Raw genomic sequence first — 15954 nt, 5'->3', positions numbered from 1 at the left:
TTTATTTATTTATTTATTTATTTATTTGCAGTCTGCACCTGCCAACCTCGGCAATGCACTCGTGCCACCTATTGGCAAACAGCAGCAGAGTTCCCATTTCTGCTGAGCACACCTCAAGGAAAAACCCCAAATTCGGAGCTCCAGAGCAGCCTGCAAATCTCCTCATCCTCCACAGCAACCACAGTGCATCCTCCAGAATTCTGAAATATTCTCCTGAGTCAGATTCCTCGTTTTTTAAATTTATGTTATAAAAAAGAAAACAAACCAAGAGTGCATCATCTGTGTGGCATCATCTCTCTAAGTGATATTCAGGTTTGTTCATTCATTTCCAAGTATTTCTATTGTCCAAACACTTCCAGAAAATGCAGACTTACAGACAGGCTAAGCTTGGCAAATAGAACAGGGCTCTCCAATCAGTAGAGTGCCTCTGAATATTCGAATATTCTCCTGCAAAACAAAATGCAGTGCCCAGGCAGTTTGGGGAGTCCTGCTGTTCAAATGGCAATAAAGAACACGACAGGAAATATTTACTGCTGCCAGCAAGGCAACAGACAGGTTCTCATTACCTAATGACAGACACTGAGAACTCCTTTTATTTTTTGGTTTTTTTTTCACTGTTAGTGTATTTTTCCAGTCCAAAAGGCTGAGTTAAGAATGCAGTACATTTATAAGCACGTGTAGAAGGAAAATGTGTGTGGTATCTCAGGGCCCAGGAATACCTAACATATGCATTTCTTTTTTCATTTCTTCTGAAAACTGATGTAAAGCTGGCTTAAAACCCAGTGCTGTGTGTGGCTGGCTTCACTCTGAGTTCTTTTCATCCCTGATAGAAGCATTTCCTTCTGCATAGGCTGGTCATCCATTTAATTGCATGGTACAGAGAAAAAAAAGCAAAGGAAAACTCAGCTGTGGAGATAAATCTCAATAGAAATGTGATGAGTGCTCCTGCCAAGAATCATTTGCAAAACTTGCTATTCAATGCTAACCATCAGAAGTGGGACATCCATGAGCCCATCTGGGAATCTGGAGATAAGAAGCTGCTATTCAACACCCAGAGCAGTTTGTTCCTGGCCAGGAGCAAACCCACCACTTTAAATCCTGCTAACTTGGGAGAAAAAGGCATTTTTGAGCTGCCACAGAGCCTGAGCTGGGGAACCCAGGGCCTTCAGGTCCCTCTCTCAGATGGGTTTGGGCTTTTGGAACTGCTGATCTGAATGCCTGACAAACCAGGAGACCAAAAGAGGGGGGAAATCCAGCCTGAAAACCACATTTAACACTTCTCCAGGATGGGGCCACAGAAGGGAATTCTAATGCTGAGCTTGGGCCCAGAGAACACGAGTGCCAGTGTCTCTTTGCATTGCTTTTCTCCAGCTAACAGATGTGGCTCCAATCACACTGTACACTGTGGAATATTCCAGTTATTCTGCCTTTTTTTTTTTTTTCTTCCCCCAAGGATTTCCAAAATTCCCTAAGGGCCTTAAGAAAGATGAAAAGGGAGAAGTCACTCTTTTTCCAGACAAAGATATTTGGAAAAGCCTCTTCAGTATCTGCTGTCAGCTGTCTGGTGGGAGGATGAGTAGACCTGGAGTATCTTACTCCTAACAGAACTGCAAGCCACCCAAAACCCAGCACTGGTGAATTCAACAGAGATTGTGCTGAGATAATGCTCATCCTTGGATAATGCCACTGCTCCATGTGCAGCAAGGCAAATTGTAACTTAATTGCACTTTATTTCAGCATTATTAATAATCCATTAATACAGGATTTTCCTCCATCCAGTCAAAATGAAAAAAAAAAAAGCCCCAAAAAACAGTTTAAAAAAATGTACTAAGATCAAAGCAGAGCTGCTTCAGTCAATCCTTTCACTCAAGAAAAATGTTGGATCAATAAAGAAAAGCCTAAAATTCTCTGTTTATCTATCAGCATTAATGTGAGGATCTGAGAGAGCTGCACACCCCTCAGCTGCAAATCCTACAAATGTTCAGGCAGCTCATGTTCAGCACACACTGCCCTGCACTGGGTTCCCATGGCAGCAATTATCCCTCAAGTTCCTCAAAGATGAGCTCCCAATGCTTTTCCCTGTTTTTCCCTGCTCCTCCCATCTCCAGGATCAGCCTCTGGTGACTGTGCCTGACTTTCTGTGCAAATTGATTTTGTGCCTTGGGACAGGACTCTGGACAACTTTAAATCTTTGACATTCTGCTGCTCTGAACTGGGGGAGCTCTGCTTTGCTCCTCCCAGCCAAGGCCATTCCTGGCCCCCAGGTAAGAAGGTTTTTGTGAAGCAGCTAAGTTTTCTGAGCAGCCTTTTCTTTCATCTCCAGCATCACCTGGACAGAACAGCTCAGTGGCCTGAGGCCAGACTCCAAGAAGGCTGAAGACAGAGAAGGTGTTGCAGTCTGAAGAGGTGTGGAGCACAAAATCTGCTCCTTTTATCTGGGCCCAGCACAGCATCCTCAGGTGGAAACAACCCTCAACAGCGGGGTAGAAAATTGACCTTCCCCCTGCAGGGTTCCAAATCTATGGAAATATAAAGCTCAAATCCTAAAGCATCACTCTGGCAAGACATTCCCTGGAATTCCTGCAGGGCTGAGCTGGCCCCCAACAAATTTTGTGAGCAAATTAACAAGCAGGAGCTCTCTAATGGCAAACACTGGATGGATTCACCTTCCCAGCAATGCCAAATTCCACCTTTTGCAGGTAGAAGAGTTGAGAATTATCATAAAAGGAATCCAGGCGGGCTCTCAGGAGAACAAGCAGTATTCAAATGCAATCAAGGCAATGTGAAATGGAGTCTGTGGAAACTTCTGGCACATCTCATAATGGATTGCTCAAATATGATAACAAGTACACTGATTTTTCTCTCTGAGGCAGATTAAGGCAGTTGCTCTAAAAACACAAGGTTAATCTGACTCGTGCTTTGATACTTATTTGTTCCAGCACTGGGTGAAAAAGCTGTGTGATAATGCAGAACCATCCAGCTGGGCATTAAAAGCAAAAATCTGCCCACTGAAGCAGTGCCATCCCATGAATTAAAATTAATTAAGCTTAAGCATCATCTTGGATGGGAACAGAATTTGCACCTGTAAGTCAAATACTGATAATCTGTGTTATTTATTTATCAAACATCTCTACAATTACGTTCATCTTTAGTTGACTTGTGGCACTTTAACTTCACATTTCTCATACTTTTTGGACAGGAAATTTGAATAAAATGCTGTTAAAGGAATTTCTTACAGGAATTGAAGGTGAATGTTTTTAATGAACACAAATAAAATACTGAAGAGATAAGCAGCAGATTTCTTATAAATTCTCTAGGAATTCCTTTAGATTTACTCAAGTGAAAGTAAAAATAAATATCAGCAGTATTCATTAGTCCTGGTCTTTTACTGGCAAAATTCTACTGACTTCAAGGTACTTAATGGAAAAACAGAGAGGAAAAAAATAGCAGCCTTTAGTGAGATAATTTTATACATGGATGGACAGATGAAATAAAATTTCCCTCCATTAAATGATCTGGGAAGTGACAGGAAAGGTTAAAATAAAGCAAGCAATGGATTCTCCTCTTGCCAAGGGAAGTTTTGCTTTCAGAAAGATTGCTGCCCAGAGAAGGGGGAGAAGGGAGTGGCTGAGTTTGTGGCTGGAAATTCAGCAGCAGCTGAAGGGCTCAGCAACCTCTTCCCTTTCCAACTCCTCCTCAGGTAGAAATATTTCTGTAGCTGCACAATCAGCAGGGGCCCACTCAGCTCTGAAATCATTAACAAAAGAGGTTATCTCATTAGGGATGGAAACAGGTCATTTGGATACAAAGGGAAAAAAGAGGAAAACAAAAGGGAAATGACAAAAGAGGGAGGAAAGGTTTAAGGAATATATTTATTACATAGATTCCAATACAGAACATGCTAAAATGAAGAGACCCAAATAATTCTAGACATAAAATCCAGATTTTCCTGTTCCTCACCAGCCTCATTCACGTTATTCAGGAGGACAACTTTCCTTTCCAGCTGTGCTCCCAGAGCATCCTGACACTGAACTGCTCTGGAAGGAGCAATTTTCAATATTCAATATGGAAAAAGCTTCCTGATGGTTCCTGAGTGGAGGCACCTCTGCTTGATGCCCTGTGCAGGCTGCCCTGGAGCAGAGTCCCAGAATAAAGCAGGGATTTATCCAAAGGATCTCCTCCATGGATCCACCTGGGGCAGCACCAGAGCCCAGCCAGGGCTGCACCCAAGATGACCCAAAATGGCCCCAAAATCCCCGAGCGCTGCCGGGGTCTCTCCCTGGGATCAGCTCTGCTCCATTTGCACCTTGCAGTTCATTGTCCCATCCCAGCTTCAGCCCCTGCAGTCCCACCCTGCTTGTTTTTCTCTCTGCAGCCCACGGGGTTTGTGCTCCTGGCCTGAGATTTGGCTCATTTGTCCTTGGTGCCCAGCTGGAGCAGGAATTGTTTTGTCTCCCTGCTCTGTGCACAGAGCTCAGCATCCCCTGATGTGAACCCAGACCCACACACTAAAGCAGCACAGAACCTGAAACATAGAAAAGCCAAAACCTGAGGCATCATGCTCATCCTTCCTTCCCAAAGGCCACTTCCTGTCCCCAACCCCATCTTCAGTTTCTTTAACTCCACAAACCCTGATCTTTGTGAAAAACACCATTCAGGATATCTCTGGGTAACCAAGAGATTTTCATCAATTATCTGAGTCAGAACTAAGGAAAGAAGAGCAAATATAATATATGAACAAAACATCACCAACAAGGCCTCTCCAACACTGCAATTTTAAAAAGGTCTGATAAAAAAGCCTAAAAAATTACTTTTAGAATTTATAACATAGAAGGAAAAGCAAGTGAGATCTTCTGTTGCTTTGAATATTGAATTTTGGAATACTTGCAACTTTGAATACAAAAATTAGGTTCTTCTCAAAGTTATGAAAATGGCATTTTTTCCAGATAATTGATTTAATAACCAGGGAGAGACATTCCTTGAAATCAGGACTGCAAAAGGGATTCTTCAGCACCCTGTGCAAGTGATTTCTGTGTTGGAGAAGATACCTCACGTTCTTTTCAAAGCAGAAGAAAATACACTTCATTTGAGAGCATAACATCTGATGCCACCCAAAGATAAAAACATTCCTTTTCTTCTTCCCAGCACTTGATTATTTTTTCCACTAATATGATTTAGAAACAAAACCAAAACAAACCAGATTTCAAAGCAAACCAAGACACATCTTAACGATCACTTTGATAATGCTAATATGCCCTTTAAAACGGAGTCCAGATGGGAAATTGAAAGGGTGACAAGTGGAACCAACTTGTATTAGCTTGGCATGAGACCAGTCACTGACATGGCCTAAATGACAGTGACTGCATCTGGGAAGGGCTTGATAAGGAAATCCTGTTACAGTGCACTGCTAGATTATTATTTTTTCTTCCCCTCCTTAAATTACATTTTACATGATTTTTCTTCTTTTTTTTTTTTGTCATTCCTTCATTTTCTGACAACAAAATTGTTTCATTTGAAACAGTTTTGATTAAGCAAATGCCTCAATGATAGCTCCCAGCACTTTCTTTTAAGTGAGGAAAAAAACGACTTATGTAAACTAATCTGATCACTCAAAGACTTTGGCTGGGCATCCTTCCAGTCAGAAGTTTAAAATTTATGTCAGTGGTTTACAAAGTACCTTCCAAGTGAGGGGAAGAGAGAGCATAAGCTCTTTAGATGACCTTGATCTCTTCAGCTTCGCTGGAGGCAATCCCAGGGGAAGGATTCTCTGCTTCCAGCAGAAATCAGCCTGGAGAGGTCACTGATGGAACCCTCGGGCTGTGCAGAGGTGCTGAGCTCCCTGAGGGTGCAGAAGGAGGAAATGGAGAGGGTCTTGTGCAAGGCTCTGACCCAGCTGATCCAGCTCTGGTTCCAGCTGGATCTGTCACCGCTGTTCCTCCCCTCTGACACAAATCTCCATCTCCAATTAAGCTGTCCTGTGACTTCTCACAGGTCTCACCAGCCTGGCACAGCTGTCACAACTTTGTCAAGAGAGGTGGAGTGTTTAAAATAACCCTCCTGCTGCTGACATTTGTGTTTCTGAGGAATAAACACCATCCCTGCCATCTCTGACTTCCCCAGGCTTGTTCTGACTCTGAATCACAGCTCAGAGCTCAGGGTCCATCACCTGAACATTGATCCAAGGAATTTTTAGTTTCTCCCCATTCAATGTGCTGGGCAATGGCAACATCCAACATATAAGCAGGAAAGCCAGCAGAGAAGAAGCAGGTGAGTCACACAAATTCCAAATATTGGGGTTTATTTCATCACTGGGGTGGCTAAATTAACGAGAAGAAAAGTAGAACATAAAATAATCTGAGTGAAAAGTAAAGCTGACTTTTCTCCAGGTCTGTGGGTTGCATGCAGGCTCCTGAGGAATTTCTGGAACTGCTAGACAGTTTCAGTCAGATCTGTCAGATTAAAGGTATAGAACATAATTATCTTCTCATTAAAAAATTGATTAAAAGGCATATAAGAGCACAGCAGCATGTTAATGCAAAGGCACCACGTCCTGCATTAAAAGATGCAGAGCGAGTTTGCTGAAGAGGCTGAAGCTTCCCAGAGTCAGAAGGATCTTTAGCCAAAGCTTATCCAGGCTTCAAGATCCTTATCTTCTCCCTATCTAATGGCATTTTCCTAACTATGCTCTGGAAAAACAGTGCTCCTGCTCCTTGGAGAATCCCAGGATGGTTTGGGTTGGAAGGGACATTAAACCCCATCCTATTCTATCCCATCCCACCTTCCACCATCCCAGGCTGCTCCAAGGGTCCACCCTGGCCTTGGGCACTGCCAGGGATCCAGGGGCAGCCACAGCTGCTCTGGGAATTCCATCCCAGCCCCTCCCTGGCAGCAATTCCTTCCCAATATCCCACCAAACCTACCCTCCTTCTTCTAAGGTTCCTTGCACTGGCTGGATTTTCACAGGACCTCTTGGACTTCTGAGCTTTTCAGGAAGCTTCAAAAATATGGGATAAAATCAAAGGAAAATTCCAAAGCTCCTTTAAAAACATAAATAAAATTGGAACTCCTGTCCTGGAAAACACATTGCAGTTTCAATACTGCAAGATATTTTAATCTTCCTTTCTACTCTGTTTTTCTGTGTCACGTTGAGTTCACCTTTCAGAAAGCTGTGGGTAAAAACAGGGTTCTGTTGTCAGATGAATTCCAGCCATCACAGGACACCAATGTTCCCAAACAATCCCAAATCCTGTCAAAGTCCCTGGGAAGAATCTGAGGAACACCAAAATGGCCTGCATGGTTCAATATTTTGGTTCACTGGTATTTTACTGAGCACCTGCTACAATAAGATGCATTTTTCTTTTAAACTGAGCAATATTTCAGCCACCTTCCAATCCATTTGGCCCTATAACTTCTGTCAGGTGCAAATTAAGGTAAAATATTACCCAGACCAAACCCAGACTGCCTGGCTGGCTCTGACTAATTTTCCAGTATGGTTTTATGCAAATGTGCATCCTAAAGCATTGATTTAGCTAAACATGTGCACAGCCAACATTGCTCCTGGCTCCCCCAGTCATTAATTTAATATTCATTTCATATTCCCATGAAGTAGAGAAGTTATTTTACTTCACTACAGAGATTAAATGAGTGACTTTGAGAAATTCAGTAAATTTGTGAAAATGCCAGGAACAGAATCCAGGTCTCCTGCCTAATTCCACAAAAACCATTCTTCCAGGCACCACACACTGCAGCTGCACACTGGAAATGCAGAAGTTAATTACTCTCAATTCTTGTCCAACATAATCTATTTACTTCTTCTTCAGGATCAAAACTAATGTTTTGTCCTAGTACCAGCCCACTTTTTCTTGTTAAATTCAACGTTTCAGGTGGTTTGGTTTGCTGCTGATAGAATTTTTAGGCAGAACACCATGGCTTAGGTTCAATTTTTAGCCTATAAACATCGATTATGTTGATTGAGTTAATTATGAGCCAAGCCTTAAAATAAGGCATTTTATACTGGACAACAATTAAAACCTCATGTCTCATTATTTTTAGTTTTCAAGCATTAGGAGACGTCTCCTCTTTCATGCAGTCTTTCAGCAGCTGAAGATTTTTACATCTATAAATATTTAAATCACCTCAATATGTTCTCCCTGTACACGAGCTGCTGCTGAAGCTACATTTGTTTTAGTTTTCACTCTGAATAAAGACAAGCCAACTGATTGTGATCTTTTCCTCCTGGTTCATTTGCCACATGATTTTAAAAGGGACAAAGCAAACACACAAAGCTGACAAGGAATATGAAGCTTCCTCCCCACTAAACCTGATTAAAGGAAGTCGTCCTGAAGTTAATGTCAATGGAAATATCATGGAAACATGACTGCTTGTGGTATTTCCAATGGAAATACCAAACAAAGAGCTGTCCAAATACTACTCCTGCTGTAAATATCATGAGGATATTTGCTGCTCAGCCCAAAGGCAGGAGGATAAAATGGAGAAGAGGAAGGAGAGAGCAGAGAAAGGAAAGCGGCGTGGGGCAGAGCCCTCTTTGAGGATACAAAACAGAGGAAGTTCTCAGTGATATAATGTGAACTTTGAGGGTTGGATGGGACTTAGAACTCCTCAGGAAATGAGTGAAAAGGAGGGAAACACAGAAGATTGAGCTGCAAGACCATCCAGCCTGGTTTTGAACAGCTCCACAGAGCTTGCCAGGCTCCCATCCCTGGAAGTGTCCAAGGCCAGGCTGGACAAGCATCACCTGGGATAGTGGGAGCTGTCCCTGCCCAAAGCTGAGCTTTAAGGTCTCTTCCCACACCAATCACCCTGGGATTAGAATCTCTGAGACAGGAAAGGCACACTGGGGACTGAGGTGAGAATGAGATGGAAGAAGAGGCACTTTAAAGCTTTTCAGAATTAATGTAAATGTACACAGACCCACACTCCCCTTGTCAAAACACCTGAACAGTCCTGACTTAAGGCACTGATTCAGCCTAGGAGACACATTTTGCTATTTTCATGCATATGTATTTTTTAAGTGTGCATAAATATATCCATAAAGCAATTTTCCTGCCAGTGTTTTCTTGTCAATGGAAATGCATTGCAACACTTATCTCGATCCATCCTCCCAGTACATTATTCCAGAAGCCAAAATGTATTAATGAGAAAGAGACTGTACAGCCCAAATCCTTGTTGATTTTCTCAGTCCATCCTACACACAATAAAATTAGCACTGGGCATCTTTAGATGCATATTTACAAGTTTCAGTTTTCAGCTCTTGCACAGAAACAAGACAAAATATGAAGAACTGAGGCTATTATTTAATTTCTTTTGACATCAATCTTTCCAGATGATTGATTCTGCTTTTTTTTCCAACACAATTATAAACATACAAGAAGTCTAGAAAAACTTTTGCAGTGTAAAAAACATCCTGCAGAGTGAGAGGGAATCCCATTCACAAGTGAAAATTATTTGTATTCCACTGCTGTAAAAATAAACTGAGTACTTCACCAGTTTTGTAGCATGGATTAATAATGCATAAATGTTCACAAATGGTGGAGGAAAGCTTCAGTCATTTCAAAATCCTTCTGATCAGTCAGCATTCCATAAAATGTCACGGAGGAAGAAGGAAGCTTTGGAGAGCACAATGAACACTCTGCTACTGAACAATTATTTATGACTCATATTGAATTGATAAAAAATTATTCCTGTTACAATTCCTCCTGGATGTCTCACACAAGTTCTGCATTGAGGTCAGAGAGTCTAAAAGATCATGGAACTAGAAGTGGAAGAAGGAAGAACTCACCAAGTGGTTTCACAGAACATGAAGAACTGAGAGGAGCCACATCTTCAAACTGCCCAGAGGGTTCTGCCTCCCACCTGCTAACACAGGTATAAAGCCAAAAAAATGGGATATTTAGCTGCCTTGCTTCTTGAAAAAATTAAACCCAAAGGTAATACCATTTACAAAATAAATATGCAGGACAAATTAAGGATGTATACTACATGAGTATGTAATTTGAACTATATATACAAAACGAATATGCATTGCAAATTAAATATAAATTAAATCAAATCTTATCATTTCCAACCTCACACTCTTCCAAAATAGATAAGACCTTGTCACCCTTTAAATGTATTCGAGTACATGATACCTTCAAAAGAGCTTCATTTATCAAGCCAAGATGAAAAGAAATTTACTTAAATTTTGGTGGGGTTTTTGTAGCTGCACCAAGCTGAGAACATAAAGCAGGCAGCAAACAGCTCAGAGATGCACAATCACCTTTAGGATTCACTCAGCAGAAGGGTTTTATTGATCCTGCTGTTATGAGATCCCATTTAAGACAGAAGCCATTCCATTCTCAGGTCCAGCCTTTACTGGCTCAATAAACATTTCTGTTCTTTCACACTCACATTGCATACACAGAGCAGGAGCAGCTTCTCCACACACCCTGGGGACTGAGCTTCACAATCTGCTGATTGACCTGCCTGGGCCATTGATCCAGCCAGATTTCCCAATAAAAGAGGTGCCTCTTGTCCTGATTGAACTGGGGAGCCCAATAATGGGAATTCCCTTGGGATGAGGCATCAGCATCTCCCTGATTGAAACCAGGGAGGGGCAGAGCCCAATTAACATTTTCAGGGCATATTCAGCTGCTGTTCTCCAGAAGGAGAGGGTTAAGGACGTGCTCTAAGAGCCCAGGCTGGAGAGTTTTCAGTTCAGCACAAGGATCCTGGAACATAAATCCTAAATCCTTCTAGAGTGGAGTCTTCTCTTTGATCAAAGAACTCCGGGCCCTTCTTTTGCTCAGTACCTGCCCCCCCAAAAAATTATCATTATTATTAATACAAATAAATATGGACATACACAGCCCAGCAATGAATCACAGAATCATGGAATTATTAAGGAAAATTAACATTTTCCACAGCATGTTCAGCTGCTGTTTCTCCAGAAGGAGAGGGTTAAGGACGTGCTCTAGGAGCCCAGGCTGGAGAGTTTTCAGTTCAGCACAAGGATCCTGGAACATAAATCCTTCTAGAGTGGAGTCCTCTCTTTGATCAAAGAGCTCCCAGCCCTTCTTTTGCTCAGTACCTGCCCCAAAAAATTATTATTGTTATTATCATTATTATTTCTGCTACAAATAGATATGGACACAGAACCCAGCACTGAATCAGGCAATCATGGAATTATTAAGGGTGGGAACGACCTTTAAGCTCATCCAGTCCAACCATCAGCCATGCTCCCCATTAAACCACACCCTCAAGTGTCACATCCACTTGTTTTGCTCTGGGATCTCTGAATTCTTAAAGCTCAGCTGTACCAAAGGATGACATTTTCATATGAAGGGGACAGGAGCTCTCCTCCAAGCCACAGCTCAGCTCTCTCTGTAGGAATTGGCTTGAGCAGATGGAATTACATCAATTTTCCCACTTTCATCAGCGCTGTCAAATAAATTCAAGACATGAGTAGTTAATAGAATAAGGAGTTGAGCTGACAGCACATTAATAAATCAACCAGGTATCAGCTACTTGGCAAAAATAAACAGCTTGGCTAGAATAGTAACAAAGACAAAATTTGACAAACAGAAGCCTTAAAATGCATATCTGATTAAAAAATATATACACTGAGGACAAGAAAGGTCTGAATATTGCTGTTCAACTCTGCAAAGCAAACAACTACCTCAGTTATGAATGTTGTCACTAATTATGACTTTAAAACCTGTCTGTGATCCTCTGAATAAGGTTGGAAAAGATCTCCAAGATCATGGAGTCCAATCTTATTTGAGACCTTATTTGATGCACCTCCTGCTTTTGTAAGTACATTTTTGTTTCTGAGCAAAGGACCAACTCAGAATTTACAAGCCCTGTGCAGTGATGGCTCCTCTACACCTGCTGCCACCCCAAGAATGCCACAAAGAGCAATCAGGATTGTGGTTCTTGCTCCAAAAGACCAAAAAAAGAGGGGGTGGTTTTCTTTACTATTGGCTAATTGGGGATTTTTGCCCCCTTCCTGCTAAATCTGTGGCAGGACAGATTATCCAGAGCACTTTGTTCTTTCCACTTTATTTCATTTTTCTACAGTGTGCTGTAAAAAGCAAAAAGCAGAATTCCAGCCTCGGAGTGCAGGAGCTCATGTGGTGAGGAAGCCACAAAACTGGAGCTGTGGCTTCCCTGAGGATTCAAAAGTGAGACTGAACCTGGAATGCTCCCATAAACAATCTGTGCTCCTTGGCACATTTTAACTTCTCTGGGTTTAACCCCTCCATCCCACAACACCAGAAATTTCTGACTGCACAGCAGAGCTGCAGCTACCAGGGGATGGTCTTGGCACCAGCCAAATATTTTGATTTGGAACCAAGATTTGTCCTCATCCTACTTTGATTTGGGGTCACTGAAGAATCAGCACCTACGAGGCAGAGCACAAAAAGATCTCTTTTCTGGACAGCAGCTTAAAGTGCATTGAAAATACCACCAAAAAAAATAAAAAGTTCAAAAGCTGCACATGACTGAAAGTAAAAGAGTTTAGCTCAATAAAGCCTCCTTAAATAGCAAAGGTCTCTGAATATACATAACACCAATGTATGTTCTCCTTGAGAAAAAAACATTTTAAATATATAAACATTTGAGAGCTTCATTTATCCTAAAATTCAAAGCACAAGTCATCAATGAAACAAAAGACAACTAACCTAGCAGCAAACTGCCATTTCTTAAAAAAAAAAAAAAAAAAGAAATTCAAAACTATTTGGTTTTCCAGCTACAAAATATTCAAAGCTCACAAAAGTTCTGCTACTCCTTAACACATCAATTTTCTTCAAGCAACTTGAGCAGAAAAGTAACTTGAATTCTTTGTACCTCCTGATTTAGCACTGTTAAGCCCAGCAGAGCACTCTCAGCAAACATCTGGCTGACAGGGAACACCTCAGGTGAAACTGAGCCATTGGGGATCCCCTTCACCAGATTTTCTCTCTGACCAAGGCAAAGGATGCTCAGACTCTTCCTGTAACTGGCCTGGGACAAACCCCACCTGAGTTCAGAGACTGATGGAAGCAAGGATTCCCTTTCCTAGAACCTGCCATTAACAATACAGCAAACAGTTTAACTTTTTTTGTTTTAAATGTTTCATTTTCTAAGCTGGCTGAGGGATATAAACTATGTGTGGGGCTTGCAGTCAGGCACTCCCAAAGTTCACAGATTTGCCTGTCAACAGCCTGGGTTCAATTTCATCTTGAAATTGATGCTGGCTTTTTTTCTACTAAAAAAAAACTCTCATACCCTAATACTTCAGGGTTGCTGGTGACAAAATAATACAGTAGAAATTTAATAAAGCCCTTTTTCTATAGGATAAAGCCCTTGGAACTGACAAGGTGCACACTATAATTAGCAACCTGCACCTTTATATACTTGTTGCCTGAACAATAAGCTCAAAACCTGAGGTATCTCTCCACATGTCAGCAATCCTTTCACCAGCACAACTTGCATACTGATGAATATTATGTAAATGAATTTACAGATAAAAAGGAAAAATACCTATTCTGATGCAAATCACACCCAGCACATAAGCAGTGGGAGTGACTGAAGCCTAAATGCCTCTTGTGCTTTTTCACAGCACACAAAAAAAAAAATAATACAGGAAAAAGCTGTCTGCATGTTCTCACTGCTGCTGCCATGGAACCATGCAAAATCAAAAATTAAAAAAAGCCCATCCACAACAAACAAAACGTGGAGTATTTGCTTTAGTTTCTGTTTGTTTTGTATCAATATGACACCAAGCAGCTGCCCCCGAGGTGAGGCTGAGGTTTGGAGCTTTTTAGCTGCTGTGAGCCTGACAATGGCACTGCTCTGGAGAGCCCAGTGATGCTTTCAGGGATGCTTTCAGCTTTGGTACAACCAGGGACCTCCTCCATCGCTTCCTCTGCCCCTTTCTCCTCGGCTTTGCAGGAGTCAAGTTAAAGAAAAACTTGGACTTAAATTAGGTGGAGGAAAACTACAGCCCCCAAAATGCATCTTTCATACATTAATTTAAGTAACAAGAGGAAAGTTTAGTGATTAAATCAGTAAATGTTGCTGAACACAGAATTTTGTTAGAGTGGCAACTCAGAAGAAGAAATCAGCAGTAGTAGGGAAGAGAAATACTGGAGTATTTCTCTGCTGATGAGAGCTGTGCCAAACCACAGCTGGAGCTGTGAAAAAAAGTCATTTTTACCACTTTGTACCTGCATATTTCCTTCCCAAAAAACCTGGGGCAAGGCAGGCAACTGCTGCCAGAACCACAGCACACAGTCTCAGGCTGCACCAAGGGAAACACAGGTTGGATATCAGAGAAAAGTTTTTACAGAAAGGGGGATAAAGTTCTGGAATGTTCTGCCTGGGGAGGTGGTGGAGTCCCCATCCCTGGGTGTGTTTAACACAGCCTGGATGTGGCACTGGGTGCCAGGGGTGAGTTGGGGTGCTGGGGCTGGGCTGGACTGGATGATCTTGAAGGTCTCTCCCAACCCTGTGATTCTGTGTGATTAATAAACCACTGCTCATTTCTTCTGCAAAACCATCCCTCCTGGCATTAGGCTCTTTCTCCATCCACATCTAAGAGTCAGAAGGAAAATCCAGAGGAAACTTCTGGCAAGTGGGGAGCTGGAAATTTCCAGAGCATCTCTGGGCTGGTGACAGCACCCAAAGCAATGGAACCTCTGAGGAGCTGAAGGAACAAACTGGTCCCCAGATATGCCCTGACCACTGACACTGCTCTGACAACTCTGCATCCCAATCCCTCTGACTCTGAGTGGCTCCAGGTGATGGAATTTACCACAGGAGGTGCTGGATTCCATTCTAATTCTCTGTGTACACATAAACTTGCTCCAGCTAATTTAAGTGGGTACATGCCAGCCCAAACTCCTGTGAGGATGTTTCAATTTTAGCCTAATTTAATGGATTATTACATTTTAAGCTGACAATGTTCCTGGCTGATTTACAATAACATGAAATAAAGTTAGTTTATGCTGCAATAAGAGTGGCTGAGCAGCCGATTGGACCAGCTTAATGAAACTGATTTAAATTACACCTTAATTTAAAGAGGTACAGTAATGCATATAAACAAGCCCTGAGTGATGCTTTGAATATGAAGAGAACAAGAATGACTGTAAAGAGCGACAGACTTTGCTGGATTGTTCATCTCAGCTTCCCAAAGCTCAGCTCTGGAGGGCTCAGCATTGAATCTGGCCTGGGAATAGTCCAGGAGAATAAAATCAGGATAAGGAACTAAGTAATTAATCCTATTTTCTATGTGGATTGCCTTTAAATTATGAAAATTCAAAGACTCAGTGTTACTCCAAAGCTACATAAAAAAGGGAGAGAGACCACTTGTATTCCATCCAGGGTGATGGGGGAAGTTGGAAAATTCATCACTGAGAACTTGATTCTAGTGCTTTAGGAGTTTAATCTTCACTCCCATCAATTCTGTACTAAAAAGCAATTAAAGAATACAAGCAAAAGTCACCGAGGTCATGAGTTTACTCTGTGTTAAAGTTACTAAATTCTGTCTTCTGTGACTTGTCTGTTCTCTGGACAAAAGCAAAGTGCTCAACTGTAAAGAGGGGCTGGTAGTTACTTACAAAGAAAACAAAATATTAACTACTTTGGCTCAGTTTACTTAACTTGTGTGGCATTTCAAAGGGGAGAAGTTGGTTATTAGGCACTTCTAGAACTTTTATGTCCCCCAAAATTTAGTTCATTGTGCTGAAATAGAGTGCAAATAAAATATAATAAGGAGAAAATGATGGTATAAAACATTGTGTTGCAGAGGGGAGAGGGAAGCCCAGCCTTATCTTCCCCCTGCAATGCATGCTCCATTCTCTCCTTGGAATGGGCTCATATATAACTTTAAGAGTTTGGAAATAAAGCTTTCCATTTCACAATCTGTTTAATGTCAGCTGCTCACTATTTCATGGTGGGCAGGACAAGGTTCTG

The sequence above is a fragment of the Fringilla coelebs genome, assembly GCF_963513975.1.
Source record: "Fringilla coelebs genome assembly, chromosome: 10".
In the NCBI taxonomy this organism is placed as follows: domain Eukaryota; kingdom Metazoa; phylum Chordata; class Aves; order Passeriformes; family Fringillidae; genus Fringilla; species Fringilla coelebs.
The sequence above is the reverse complement of the archived record's forward strand: the minus strand, read 5'-3'. Positions refer to the sequence as shown.